Here is a 12,995-nt window from a genome sequence, read left to right on the forward strand (position 1 = left end):
GTGCAGTGGTTTTGAGAGTCCCGCACCACCAGCAACAGCGCCATCAGCTGGAACTCGTTAGAAATGCAAACGCTCTGGCCCCAACCCAGACCTGGGGCACCGGAAACTCTGGGGGGTGGGCCCCAGCAGTCTGTGTCTAATGAGCCCCGGGGTGATGCTGGTTCTTGCCCAAGTTAGGAAAACCACTGCCCTGGGTAATGGGCCTCAGATTCGAATCCCAGCTTGGTCACTTCCTAGCAGTGTGGCTCTGGGAAGGTTATCTTCTCTGTGCTTCAGCTTCCTCATGGGTTAGTTGGGGGGTGGGTGGGGGGTGTGATTGTATGAATTGTGTCCTCCCCACCCCCAAATTTATACATTGGATCTTCACTCCCAAAACCTCAAAATGTGGCCTTATTTAGAAATAGGGTTTTTGCAGATATAATTAGTTAAGCTGAGGTCATACCAGAGTGGGGTTGGTCCCCAATCCAGTATGACTGGTGTCCTTATAAAACAGGAAAACTTGGAGGCCGATAACCACACAGCAAGAATGTCATGTGAAGAACAGTACTATGCTGCCACAAGCCAAGGAACTATCAGAAACTAAGAGACCTGGGACAGTTTTTTTCCCTAGTGCCGTTGGAGGAAGCGTGGCTCTGTCCATACTCTGATCACCAGAACCGTGAGACAATACGTTTCTGTCGAGTAAGCCACTCCATTTGTGGTACTTCATTACAGAAGCCCTAACAAGCCAGTACAGGGGGGTTTTGGGACAAGGCGCGCTCCTAGTGACTTCTCAGCAAGTGTTAGATTTGGTTATTATTAAAAATGAAAGTGATTCTGTACACTGCCCCCTTAAGAAGGAATTCGACCCAAGGAAAAGGAAGAAAGCAGGACATTCCACCCAGTGGACTGAGGCTCGGGTGGGCAGAGCGGTGGCGTGCGCCAGGCCTACTTGGCCCTGGCCGGAGGCTGAGAAACACTGGACAGATGGTCATCATTTCTGGTCACCCCTGATCTGGACAAGAACCAAATGAGGGATCCAGAGGCAATGGTGTGTTCAGCTCTGATGTAGCTCTCCTCATCTCGAAAGCGCTCTCTATGGAGGCTTCCATTGCTTTCCATGAACTGTCCCAGCCCTTCCAGGTCGTAAGCGTCCCTGACATGGGGACCAGCATCCATTACCAATCCCCTGATCTACTCAGACCCTCCAAAACTGCCTTTGCGTATATGTGCGCGCGCATGTGGTGTGTGTGTGTGTGTGTGTGTGTGTGTGTGTGTAAGGCTCATTAAATCACCTAAAATGGAAATAAATGAAGCAGAATAAAGTTCCCTTTCCTCAACACTCACAGCATAGCTATCTGGCTGCTAGTTCAACAATGCCACCCTCAGATAGTAAGGAAAGGGTTAAGGTGTAGGCAGGGAGAGACAGGGCCCTGACGAGGCTCTGAAACTATTCCTGGCAGGCAAAGGAGCTAAGACAGAGCGAACAAGAGATAAGGGAACAGACCGGACCACCTGGCCCCAGACGTTAGGGAGTAATTTTCTTTGGCGGCTACACTGTAATCACAGAAAATGACCAGACCTCAAAGCAGTCAGTCATTAAGGGTGTTATCAACAGTCCTGCTCAAACCAAGACGGCACCAGAATTGCAAGGCCACCAGCTTCCTGTTCAAGTTTTCAATAAAAGACTGCCACTAAAAGCCCTCGGTGGCAACCCACTCGGGACCCCTCTCAGTCTCGAGAGCTTTTTCTTTCCTTTCTGCTCTCCCCTTCACTTAATCAACACTCACTTCACTTCACCCCACTGTGTCCCGAGATTCATTCTTCGACGCTGTGAGACCAGAGCCCTGTCATCCTGCAGGAATGGGAGCCCAACCTCTGTCACCAGGTAACTTCTTTTACTTCTGTTTGTCCACAGACAGCCAGATGGAGCCAGGCGTGTGCAGGTGACCTAAGCAATCAGGGTCCCACTTGCTTCCCACCAGCCCCCTCATCCCCAATGCCTGGCACTGGGAATTTGAAGCTCATCTTTTTTTTTTTTTTTTAAGATTTTATTTATTTATTTAACAGAGAGAGACACAGCAAGAGCATGAACACAAGCAGGGGGAGTGGGAGAGGGAAAAGCAGGCTTCCCGCCAAGCAGGGAGCCCGATGCGGGGCTCGATCCCAGGACCCTGGGATCACGACCTGTACTGAAGGCAGACTCTTAACGACTGAGCCACCCAGGCACCCCTGGAGCTCATCTTACAAGAGTCTGTCCCAAGGCAGATGGCAAGACGGGTGTATCAAGGGAGCGGGGTATTATGCAATCTCGGAAGTGCTTTTCCTTGTTAAAGGCTGTAGCACTTCTTTCAAGTCACTGAGGACGTAGTGATCATCTGAGAACAGTCATCCCTCGGTGGCAGGTGCTCTGTGACAAACGCAATCACCCCAGCAGACTGGGGGGCATCCACTACTGTCCTAGGACCTGTGCAATTTCATGGCAAGTTGGGGCAATGCGCTGGGCTCCTATCATCCCAGGGCATCATAAGTGTGACCCTCAGGCCAGCGATTAGCGGCCCTCTGAACTTGCAGTGAGAGGCCTCAGCACCTGCAGGAAGCTAGCACTCCAGCCAGCTGCCAAGTTCAAATTCAAACTCCCTACCCACAGTCCACCCAGTTTTTGCAGATCCTCCTTTCCCTCCGGGCAGCAAGAGACATAAGGGGCACTGGTTTTAGGGAGGAAAAGAATGCTGTGTGAGCTTGGGCAGGTAGGCAACCTCTCTGAATTGGAAGGCTTTAGTTTTCCTTCTCTAAAATGGCTTTCCTCATGAGGTTGTGAAAAGTTAAGGTTGTGGATGTGAAGTGGTTTGTAAACAAGAAGGAATGCTACAGATAGAAGTACTGTACGTTACGGTAGGGCAACCGATTATGTGGCCTTGTACACACAGCTTGCTTCTAAGGCCAGGGTTTGTGGACCTTACTATGATGGCTTTGCACTTGTCTTTACAGAATGCAGATGAAGTTCAACAGGAAAGTAGTAGACTGAATTAAGGCAAAGTGAACCAATATTCAATGGGCAAGGATTTATTATGCCTTTTATCATTTAATCCTCTCAAAAACCAAGTGAGAGAGATGTAATCAACCAAACATTAAGCCTTTGCGAACTGAGGTTCGCAAACTTTCTCAGTTCTCAGGGCTCTGAGTGTGTCAGCATTCCTAGGAAAAGAAATACCTAGCTGTTCTATTCATTCTGTGGACAGGTTCAAACAATGTAACATGTGCTGATACCCTAACAACTAAGCACCTGGTGGGCCCTGCACAGCTCCTGAGATTTTGGAATCAGGACACCTCATTTCTGGCTCCATATTGATCTTCACACACTATTAGTATTTTATCACAGCTCAATTCCTAGCTTCTCATTGATACAACATCATCAAAAGGAATGATATGATTTAATGTTGAAATGGAACTATCTCAAGCTAGAGGTTCACATGATGGTGGACAGATGCTCCTATTTCCCTTAAAAATTGAAAGTTTCCCAGGGAGCCCCTCTGAGTTCACGGTGGTGCCCTAGGCTGCCTCCATGCACAGTTTGGGAACTGAGATGATAAACTAACGCTCAAAGGTTTGAAGTAACTTGAGGTTGAATCTTCTCAAATTTTAACACGCACAGGAATGGCCTGGGGATCTTGTTTAAAAGTGGATTTTTTTTTTTTTTTTTGGTCTTTTAAATGTGGATTTTGATTCAGTAGATCCTGGGTGGGGCCTGAGAAGCTCCTTTTCTAACAAGCTCCTGAGTATGGAAGATGCCACTAGTTTGAGGAATACACTTTTTGAGTAGCAAGGTTTTAAATGAAGCAGTCCGGAGAGGCCGGGCAGCTAATGTAACCATCCAGGCCTCCAAAGCCCATGCTCTTTTCCACAACCACTTAAAACTGTACAGGAAAAATTTTAACTTGTGTTGATGGACATCCGGTTTCCAGAAGGGCTTTTAAAGAAGTTTGCAAGTTCCCTTGCCTGATGAGGAGAACAAAGGGAAACGAAATGTAGATAAAATTTAAATTCCTGGGGCGCCTGGGTGGCTCAGTACGTTCAGTGTCTGATTCTTGATTTCGGCTCAGGTTATGATCTCATGGTCGTGACTCTGCTGCGCCTGGAATCTGCTTGAGCTTCTCTTTCCCTCTACCTCCCTCTGCTCCTCCCCACCCTCTTGTGCGCGCTCTCTCTCCCTCTCTTTCTCAAATAAATAGATTTCCTTACAACTTGCAGCCCATTGACAACTCCTTGGGACAGGCAGAGCATGACAAGCCTCAAGGAGTTCGCAACTGTCTTAATGTTAATGCTTTGCTAGAGGCAAAAAGCGACCTTAGCTTGACAAGAGCCAGACCTCCAGGATCCTGTAAGTCTCCTTTAACATCTGAAAATCCTTCCAGAAACTTCCATGATCTCCACCCACCCTCCCCTCCCCCAACTTGAAAGTATATAATCAATCACTCCTCAAAATCCTGGGGCAGCTCTTCCGTCCCTGAGGTCCTGTCCCTGTGCGTCACTAAGACCACCTTTGTGCACCAAAAACATCTCAAGAATGCTCTCTTGACCACCCGCTCCCGCCCGCGTCCCCTCATCCCCCACCCACACAACACCATGAAACGCCCGACAAACTACAGCCCGACAACTCTTCTGAAACGCAGCAGAGAACTGAGGCCACAAGCCAAGCGGCTCGCTGCCTCCAGCAGGCCGACCCGAGAACGGTGACTTACCGGGCGGAAGCGCGGCGGCACAAGTCCCCGGGACACCCGCGCCGGGCGGTCGCTGGAAGCCCCGTGCGGGCAGGACTGAGAGGCAGAATCCAGGAGGGGCTCCCACACTTGGACCAGAGTGACCGCCGCCGCTGCCGGGCTCTCAGAGGGGAGAGCAGAGAAAAGGCCCTCCTGCTTCTGGAAAGGGGGTGGGGAGAAATAGCCCTCCTTAAATACGCGCGGAGAATCCCGTGCTTCTTAACAAGGCCAGCCCTCCAGAGAAACCGTTTCCCCAGAGCCTAGTGCACCTGGGCGAAGGGAGCTGCCCGCCCCAGCCCCTTGCGGCCTCCCAGCCTCCCCTGAGGGGAAAGGAAACACACCTGAGCAGCCCTCCTGCAGGTCCCGCCCCCGGGGCTCACCGGAGCCTGAGACCCCACCGCCGGGCTGTAGGATGCTTCCCTCCACCTGCCTCCTGCGCATCACTCAGGCTCCCGGACAGCGACGCGGGTAGCTGAGAGCACTGTGCACCGCACAAGAGATTTAAGAAGGCTCTGGGGAAATCCGAGGACAACACGGGAGACAAAAACCAGGACACCAGAAGAAAGTTTCGCTTCTCACACCTACAGCTGCAGCAACCGGTACACGTGGCCAGGCCTTAGCCAGAGAAACTTAAACCCTCGCCCTAAGTGGCCCATTTCCCTCGATTCCTTTTACCCAGTACATCATGTCCAGCTTGCAACAAGAAACTACAAGCCAGGCTAAAAGACAACCTCCCCCCCCAACTTGAAGAGCCTCCAAGCACACTGTCCCAGCAGACATTATTTACAACACCCAAGTTCCAAACTAAAATTATGAAGACTTTCCAGATGGAGGCCACAGAGCATCACACCCCACGCACGGGCCTCTGAGCCCAGGGCTCCGTGTGGCTGTGCTGGTTACGTGTCCATGACCCTGCATGCACCCTGGATGCATGCCAGATTGAAGCCTTGTGAGCTCTGTAGCCTGGTGGCTGCTCATAGCCAAGCTCTGCTTCAGATCCTGCCCAGGAACTAGCTCTGGAAAGGACTGTGTTTTGAGCCGTGGGTCTTAATCAACTCTGTGATCCTGTCAACCATGATCCTCTTCCCGGGCCCACCTCAAGCTCAGCGGCCCGTGGGAGCCCAGGTGCTTTCTCTTTGGATGCATGCCCTTGCCTAGAGGGCAAAGCCATTGTCCTCCTGCATGCGCCCTGCTGTGTTCCGTCACCACGGTGGGGCTGACTATATGACACATATCTGCTCAGCTGTTCTTAGGAGGAAACTCAGTACAGATGAAACTCTGCATGCCATCTGCAGAAACAATTCAATTGAGTGACATTCCCATGAGATATTTACTTAAAGCAAATCAAAGCTATTCAGCGAGACAAGCGATAAGATACAAGCAACAATATCTCATTACAAAAAGGAGTCACCTTGGGCACCTGGGTGGCTCAGTCATTTAAGCGTGTGACTCTTGATTTCCGCTCAGGTCATGATCTCATGGTTGTGAAATGGAGCCCCGCGTCAGAGTCATGCGCTGGGCCTGGAGCCTGTTTGGGATTCTCTCTCTCCCTCTGCCTCTGCTCTGCCCCTAAAAAAAAAGAAAAAGTAACCTCAACATCACTGACAAATGTTCATGGCAATGAGAACATAAAGAATTCAGGAAAAACTCAACAAAGCCCTGGTCCCACTGGGTATTCCTGCGAGCCAACAGAATTGAGGCACCAAATCCTAGTTCGTGGAGCATGCTGGAAGCAGCAGAGGATCGCCAGCAAAGGGGGATCCTCCAGGTGGACGATTAGGCAGCAGGAACCGTAACAGAGGAAAGTAACTTGCTGTCTATAATCACAAGTGCCTTGCTGAGGGTGGACCCTGGAAAAATGAGAAGCGCTTTCATTCTGCCAAGTTCCTAAATGGATTTAGATAGGCAGAGTGTGCCCTGGAGCTAAACTTTGGTGGTGGGAACAAAAGAGAGCTGGGAGACTTTGGTTTTACTCCTGAGGGGGATGCAGTAGAGGAAGTGAGTGGGAAGCTGGAGCCTGTATTATAGAAAAATAGCCAAGGGATTTTTTTTTTCTCTAAATACAGGGATGTCATGAATTCACTGTTAAATTGTATGTGTTGCTACAGTAATAGGATGGTATGAAATACTGATTGAGATCCATCTTTTTTTTAAAAAAAATACTTGTCAGAGAGAGAGAGAGCACAAGCCGTGGGGCAAGGGTAGAGAAGATGGAGAAGCAGGCTCCCTGCTGAGCAAGGAGCCTGATGCGGGGCTCAGTTCCAGGACCCCGAGATCATGACCTGAGCCGAAGGCAGACGCTTGACTGACTGAGCCACCCAGGCGTTCCTGAGATCCATTTCTAACTCCAGAGGCTACAACAAGGTGCGGGGATAATGATGAATATCAGTAAGGTCCCCATATTCTTCGGGTCCACCAGGGTTACCAATATTCACGTGGAATCTATGTAGACAATGAGCTAGAGCAACAAAGTTAACAACTCCTTCCCTGGCCATACAGATAGACAGGCCTGTGTGCAGCGAAGGATTAAGCTTGCCCAAAAGAAAGGTTTGGCCCTGCTGAGCTCCAGGGTGATAATCCCTGAGCCTTTGGAATGTCCTGCCTGAGAAGAGTGTATCTGTTTCCATGGGGGCCTTGGGCCACACCAGATAGTCTATGCCAGCAATGTGATGTTTGGTGGGGACCCTGGACCACATGATTTCAGCTTGATCTCTACGGGCTGGAGGCTAAAGGCTAAGACTAAAGTCACTCATGAGCAGGCAGCCTTGCCTACATGACTACTCCCAATAAAAATCTTGGAGACCAAGGCTTACGTGAGTTTCTCTGGTTAGCAATACTCCGTGTGTGTGCTCACATAGTTGCTGAGAGAAGTAAGCACTGTCCTGTAACTCCACTGGGAGAGGACAAATGGAAGCCTATGCCCAGTCTCTGGACCCCGCCCTATGCACCTCTTCCCTTTGCTGACTTTGTGTCCGTTCACTGGACAAATCTAAGAGTGAGTATATGGGCTTTTCTGAGTCCTGTGAGTTCTTCTAGAGAATCATGGAACGTGAGGGTGGTCTTGGGGTCCTCCTGAACTGCAGCCAGTCTCTTCGTCCCCGCACCAGGTAAATGCAGAGGAAAGAAAGGCTGCGGGGAGCAGAGCATCCCCGTCCCCTCTCAGTTCTGCCGAGAGGGGTGAATGTGAACAGGAGAGTCAAGCTGTAAAAATGAGCAGGAAGGAAATTTTGTAACTGGAATAAGGCCGTTATTGAAACGAGGTGATTGGAGAGGAAGAGTCAGTCTGAGATGCGGAGGGAGCCCGCCTGAGGCTTGAACAGAGCCCAGTGGGAGGAGCTACTAAGAAAAAGTTTCATACTTACCCTTCCCATTGGGGATGCCTCAGTGAAGCTGGCCTCACAACTCCCCTCTGCACAGTGTTGTTCTTAGAACCACTCAACACACCTGGGCCTTGTCTCCAGAGATTCTAATTTAATTTGTCTGGTCTGGAGGTTTGACATTACACTTATTTTTTTAGTTAGCTTTATTGAGAAATAATTGACAATTAAATTACTAGTTTGTTGAGCTCTTTTTTTTTTTTAAGATTTTATTTATTTATTTGACACAGAAAGAGAGAGAGAGGGAGAGAGAGAATAGCAGAGGGAGAGGGAGAAGCAGACTCCCTGATGAGCAAGGAGCCCGATGCGGGGCTCTATCCCAGGACCCTGGGATCATGACCTGAGCCGAAGGCAGATGCCCAACTGACTTGAGTCACCCAGGTGCCCCAGTCTGTTGAGCTTTGAGAAATGTATACAGTAATATAAACGTGACAATAATCATGATGAAGAATATATACATCTCTCCAAAATGTTCCTATTGATTGGGGTGGCTTGCAAAACAACATAAATTTATTTTTCCTGGTCCTGGAGTCTGGAAAGTCCCAGATCAAGGAATTAGCAAGGTCAAGCTCCAGTGAGAGCCTGCTTCCTGGTTTACAGCTGGCTCCGCCCCTCTGCATCCTCACGGGGTGGGAAGGGCCAGTGATCTCTCTGGAGACTCTTTTTACCAGGCACTGATCCCATTCATGAAAGCACCACCCTCATGACCTAATCACCTCCCCAAGGCCCCACCTCCTCAACTTTTGGGGTTAGGATTCAACATACGAATTGGGGGGGAGCACATTCAGACCATCGGAGTTTCTTTGTGCATCTGTAGAGTTAATACATTATACATTGCTCTAACCCCTGGCCCCCGGCAAACAATGACCTAATTTCTGTCTCCATACTTGTGCCTTTTCTAGAATTCATATAAACTGAAGTATATATCATGTCATTGGATCTAATTTCTTTCACTTGGTGTTGTGCTTTGAGATTTATCCACCTTGTGTTCAACAGTAGCTCATCACTTTTTATTGCTGAATGTTTGCCAATCTATGTATATACTGTAATTTCTTGTGGTTTGTTTGTTTATCCATTCACCAGCTGATAGATATTTGGATCTGGGCTGCGACCCCTGATGGAAGATTTTGCTGATTCACCTTCTTCAGCAGGGCAGAGGTGCTCGGCTGCATTGCAAGCATGGGAACCACTAGATGGTGCTCCATGCTCACATTGAACTTGAGAAAAGTCAGAGCAACAGAATCTGGTGGCCTTCCAGGGCTGCCTCATCCTTCAGGCACCACAGGCCCAGAGTCTAAGGTCCACCATAATTTTAGGGACCTACAAAAGTTTTAAAATTTCTTTTAAAATCAAGAGACAAAAAGGAATATAATACTCCTGGATTATATTCATCTTTATACCAATATGCTTATATACATATATACTTACATTCTTTATATATAAATGCTTATAGATTTATTTTTTCAATGCAGGAAGGGTTCCATGAAAGCAAAACGTCCAGGGCCCACAAGAGTCACAACATGGCCTTGATTATCTCTCTGCTTCACATTTACTGTGTGGATCAAAAATGCCATTGGAATTTAAGGCAGTTTCCAGGGTACATCTCTCCTTATGAACATCTCCCAAGAGGCACGCATTCATCTATTTAGTTAACTCAATGAACCCATTCTCAGTCAAATTCCTCTTGATTTATCTCCTAAATATCTCTCCAATCTGTACGCCCACGCAGCCACCTAAGTCCAGGCCACGGGCACGTTTCTCCTGGCTTTTTACAATAGCCTCCTGCTGGCCTCTCTGTTTCCAGCACTTCTGTTAGCAGCCACAGAACACCCTTAGTTAGCCTTTGTGCACTTGCAAATGTTTCACGAATAGGATGCACCTTCCTCGTCATCACCCTCACCTGATAAAATCCACCTCCCCCTTCAACGCCCAGCTCCCAGGCTCCTGCTCTCTGCAGCCCCTCCTTGCTCCTCTTAAAAGTCTGGCTCCTGCATATGCCACCTTAGATGTCCCGTATTTGTGTGTTTACATTTTTCCTTCATCATGTTAAGAGGCGTGTGTGCGCTCGCGCGCATGCGCACACATGAGCACGTGCTCACCTGTGTCTGCATGAGCACACGTACGCAGAGGATTAGATTTATAGAGCCCCCATTAGATGCAGGGCACTGTGCTACTGTGTCCCTTCAATTCATCTCTCATTTAGGTGACCAGCTCATCCTGCTTTGCCTGGACCTTTCTAAGTTTTAGCTCTAAAAGTCCTGTGTCCCAGGAAACTCCTCAGTCTCAGTCAAATGGGGATGGTTAGTCATCCTATACAGTAAGCCCATTATACACATGAGAAAACTGAGGCTCAGAGAAGTTACAAAAACTTAGCGAAGCCCATAAAGCTAATTAGTGCTGGGACCTGGCTGTGTCCCTCAGAAAATCATACTCTTTCCACCATGGCGTGCTGCCTGTTCACGGACAGGGACTATGTCTTAGTCAACTTTGTATCTTCATGCCTGTGATGATTCTGCGTATATTAAATATCTGATGGATGAATGAACAAATGAACTCTCCAACAGAGAATCAAAACAGTTATTACATGGTGACACAGCGAACTAGCCAAGCCGTGTCTCCTCCCTCTCTGATTCTGTGTAGTCACAGAATGTTAGAAAACTGGGCTCAGAGAGGAGAAATGACTTGCCCAAGGTCACACTTCTGGGAAGAAGGTGGAGCAGGAACCAGAACGCAGGTTTCCTGACTCATGATCCGGGAATCTTTCTACTAGAGCACTGAATGAAATAAAGGGCAGAGGTAAGGGTAGGAGAAAACTGGATTTTTTTTTTTTAACATCTAACTGAAGATGCTAAGCAGCTCTGAATGGCCAGTATCTGCACCATAAAAGTAAAGCAACAAAACAAAACCCCTAAGATTGGGAACTTTTTTTAAAAGAAAAGAAAAATAACAAAATAACAACATAGAGTGTCGTCTATGTCTGGAGGGCTTATTACCAGAGCCTGAAATGCAGGAAGTACCAAATTTGTCATCCAGAGGGTGCCTTTTTTCTTGTCAATCCCCCCTAATTCCACCCTGAAATAGCCAAGTCTTGGGTTCAAACCAACCTGGCATCTCCAAAACGGAGGGAGTGTTTGGAGACCAAATGGCCAGGCACGGCCAGCCAGAGAAGGGGCCATGCCTCACACCCACTGTGGCACAGCTCTGAAATGCCCATTTTCTCTCCATTTTCATGAGTGGCTCTTGGCTTCCAGGCTCTGTTTGTGCTTTGTCCCAGGCCTTTACTGACCTCTTTGATTCTGAGGGGACGCTCAGCCCCAGGCAAATGGGAATTTCAATGCACAATGGAAACCAGGTTCCTCTGGGGAGTTGGCTGGTCCCAGCATCTTGACTCTGACCTTTCCCGAGAAGTGTGGCCCCACTGTGCCTGGGGCAAAGAACAGAAGGAGCCCCAGTGGCAACCACTGGGGCCAATATAAGTGCCTGAGGGATGAAAAGCTGATGACTTTTCCTTCTTTTCCTCCTGGATCTGCCCTCAAGGCTCTTTCATGGGAAAGACAGGAGGAGGGAAGGAATAATCCTTTGTCTTTGCCTCTTGCCCCCCCCCCCCGCCCCGCCCAATACTCCAATCTAGTGGGTTGCAGGTAGCCCATTGAGTCCACACCTGGCAATATTCCAGATGCTTGTAAATGGCTGGGGAAACAGGGCTGCTCAGCCATTACGAGAGTTGGGGAAATTCTTAGCCTTCGGGGTGAGCCACCAAGGATTGTTGGGATGACAGGGCAGAGGTGAAAGCTGAGCAAAGGATGAGGATTCCCGGCACCCCTAACCAGCGCCAGTGTTGTTTCTGAGCACAGCTTAGTTAATGTCTCCCATGGTCTCCTCTGAGCCGTGGATGGTGCTCCAGAGCCTTGAGGAAGAACGTGATAATGTGGATCCCGGACTCCTGGACTGACGGCCGCTCACACGGACCTCAGGCTTGGCTTACGTGGAATCTGCTCTGGGAAAGAGAACTTGGATTCCCCTGAGCCATAAGCGCTGGGGAAGATGCTGGGATTGCTACCAGCTCTTTGGACAGGCAGTCACCAGAACACTGGGAGGGGCCAGAAGGTACCTCCCTGGGCTCAGCCCCAGCTCCAGGGGATCCTCACCCGTCAGGCAGGTTCACGGTTATGGCCATCCTCCCGGGGCCTTGAAGGGACCCCCTGGCCGAGTTGGCCCCGTGATGGAGAGACTGCTGCCCCGCCCGGGGCTGCTGCAGCGCCTCTCTGTAGCCAGCGCTGTCCTGTCCCCGGCGCTGTGACAGTTACCTTCGGCCGCCCAGCAACCACACCACTACCGGCCACCTGCCTGGGTGGGTGCTGAACGCTGACAAATCAGTGGTTAAGACGACAGTCTGTTCCCTGAGAGACCATCCACTCCAGTCAGGAGGGCAGGGGACGCGGAGCAGTGCACAGGCTGTCGCTTCATTGGAGGGGGTCAACCTGGGGGGTGGGGGTCGGAGGCTCCCCTCAGAGGGGAATCCAAGCAGGCCAGGGGGCCCGGGGCAGCTCTCCTGGAGGGGCCGAGACCCGGGGCCTGGGAAGAGTCACTCCCCTGAAAAGCAGGGAGGTGATGCAGGCGGGGCCGTGCACGGCTCGCGGGGCCGGTGAGTCGGCTTCGCCAACCCAGTCCCAGGTGTAGCACAGCGCCTCCTAGGCCACGGAGGACCGCTCTGCAACTGGTGGTTGAAGGAACCGTCCGAAGGCCTGGGAGCGAGGATGTCTGAAAGGTGTAACTGGGCTGGAGTGGAGCCAACCTGCGTCTCTCGGGGAGCGGGGTAGGGGTGGGGTGGGGAGAAGGGTGGGATGAGGGTTGGGTGGGGGTGAGCAGCAGTGCCGGA

General features: G+C 50.0%; 1 protein-coding gene across 1 annotated transcript in view; it reads right to left on the minus strand.

Annotated features, from left to right (window-relative positions):
* CDCA7L (cell division cycle associated 7 like) overlaps positions 1-4,861 on the minus strand; it is a 166,385-nt gene extending 161,524 nt beyond the window's left edge. The window contains exon 1 of the mRNA XM_078059360.1: positions 4,722-4,861. The gene's annotated coding sequence lies outside the window, so the exon portion shown is untranslated. The remainder of the gene's footprint in view (positions 1-4,721) is intronic.
* Positions 4,862-12,995: the final 8,134 nt, after the last annotated feature.

Source organism: Halichoerus grypus, chromosome 12 (assembly GCF_964656455.1).
Source record: "Halichoerus grypus chromosome 12, mHalGry1.hap1.1, whole genome shotgun sequence".
In the NCBI taxonomy this organism is placed as follows: Eukaryota; Metazoa; Chordata; class Mammalia; order Carnivora; family Phocidae; genus Halichoerus; species Halichoerus grypus.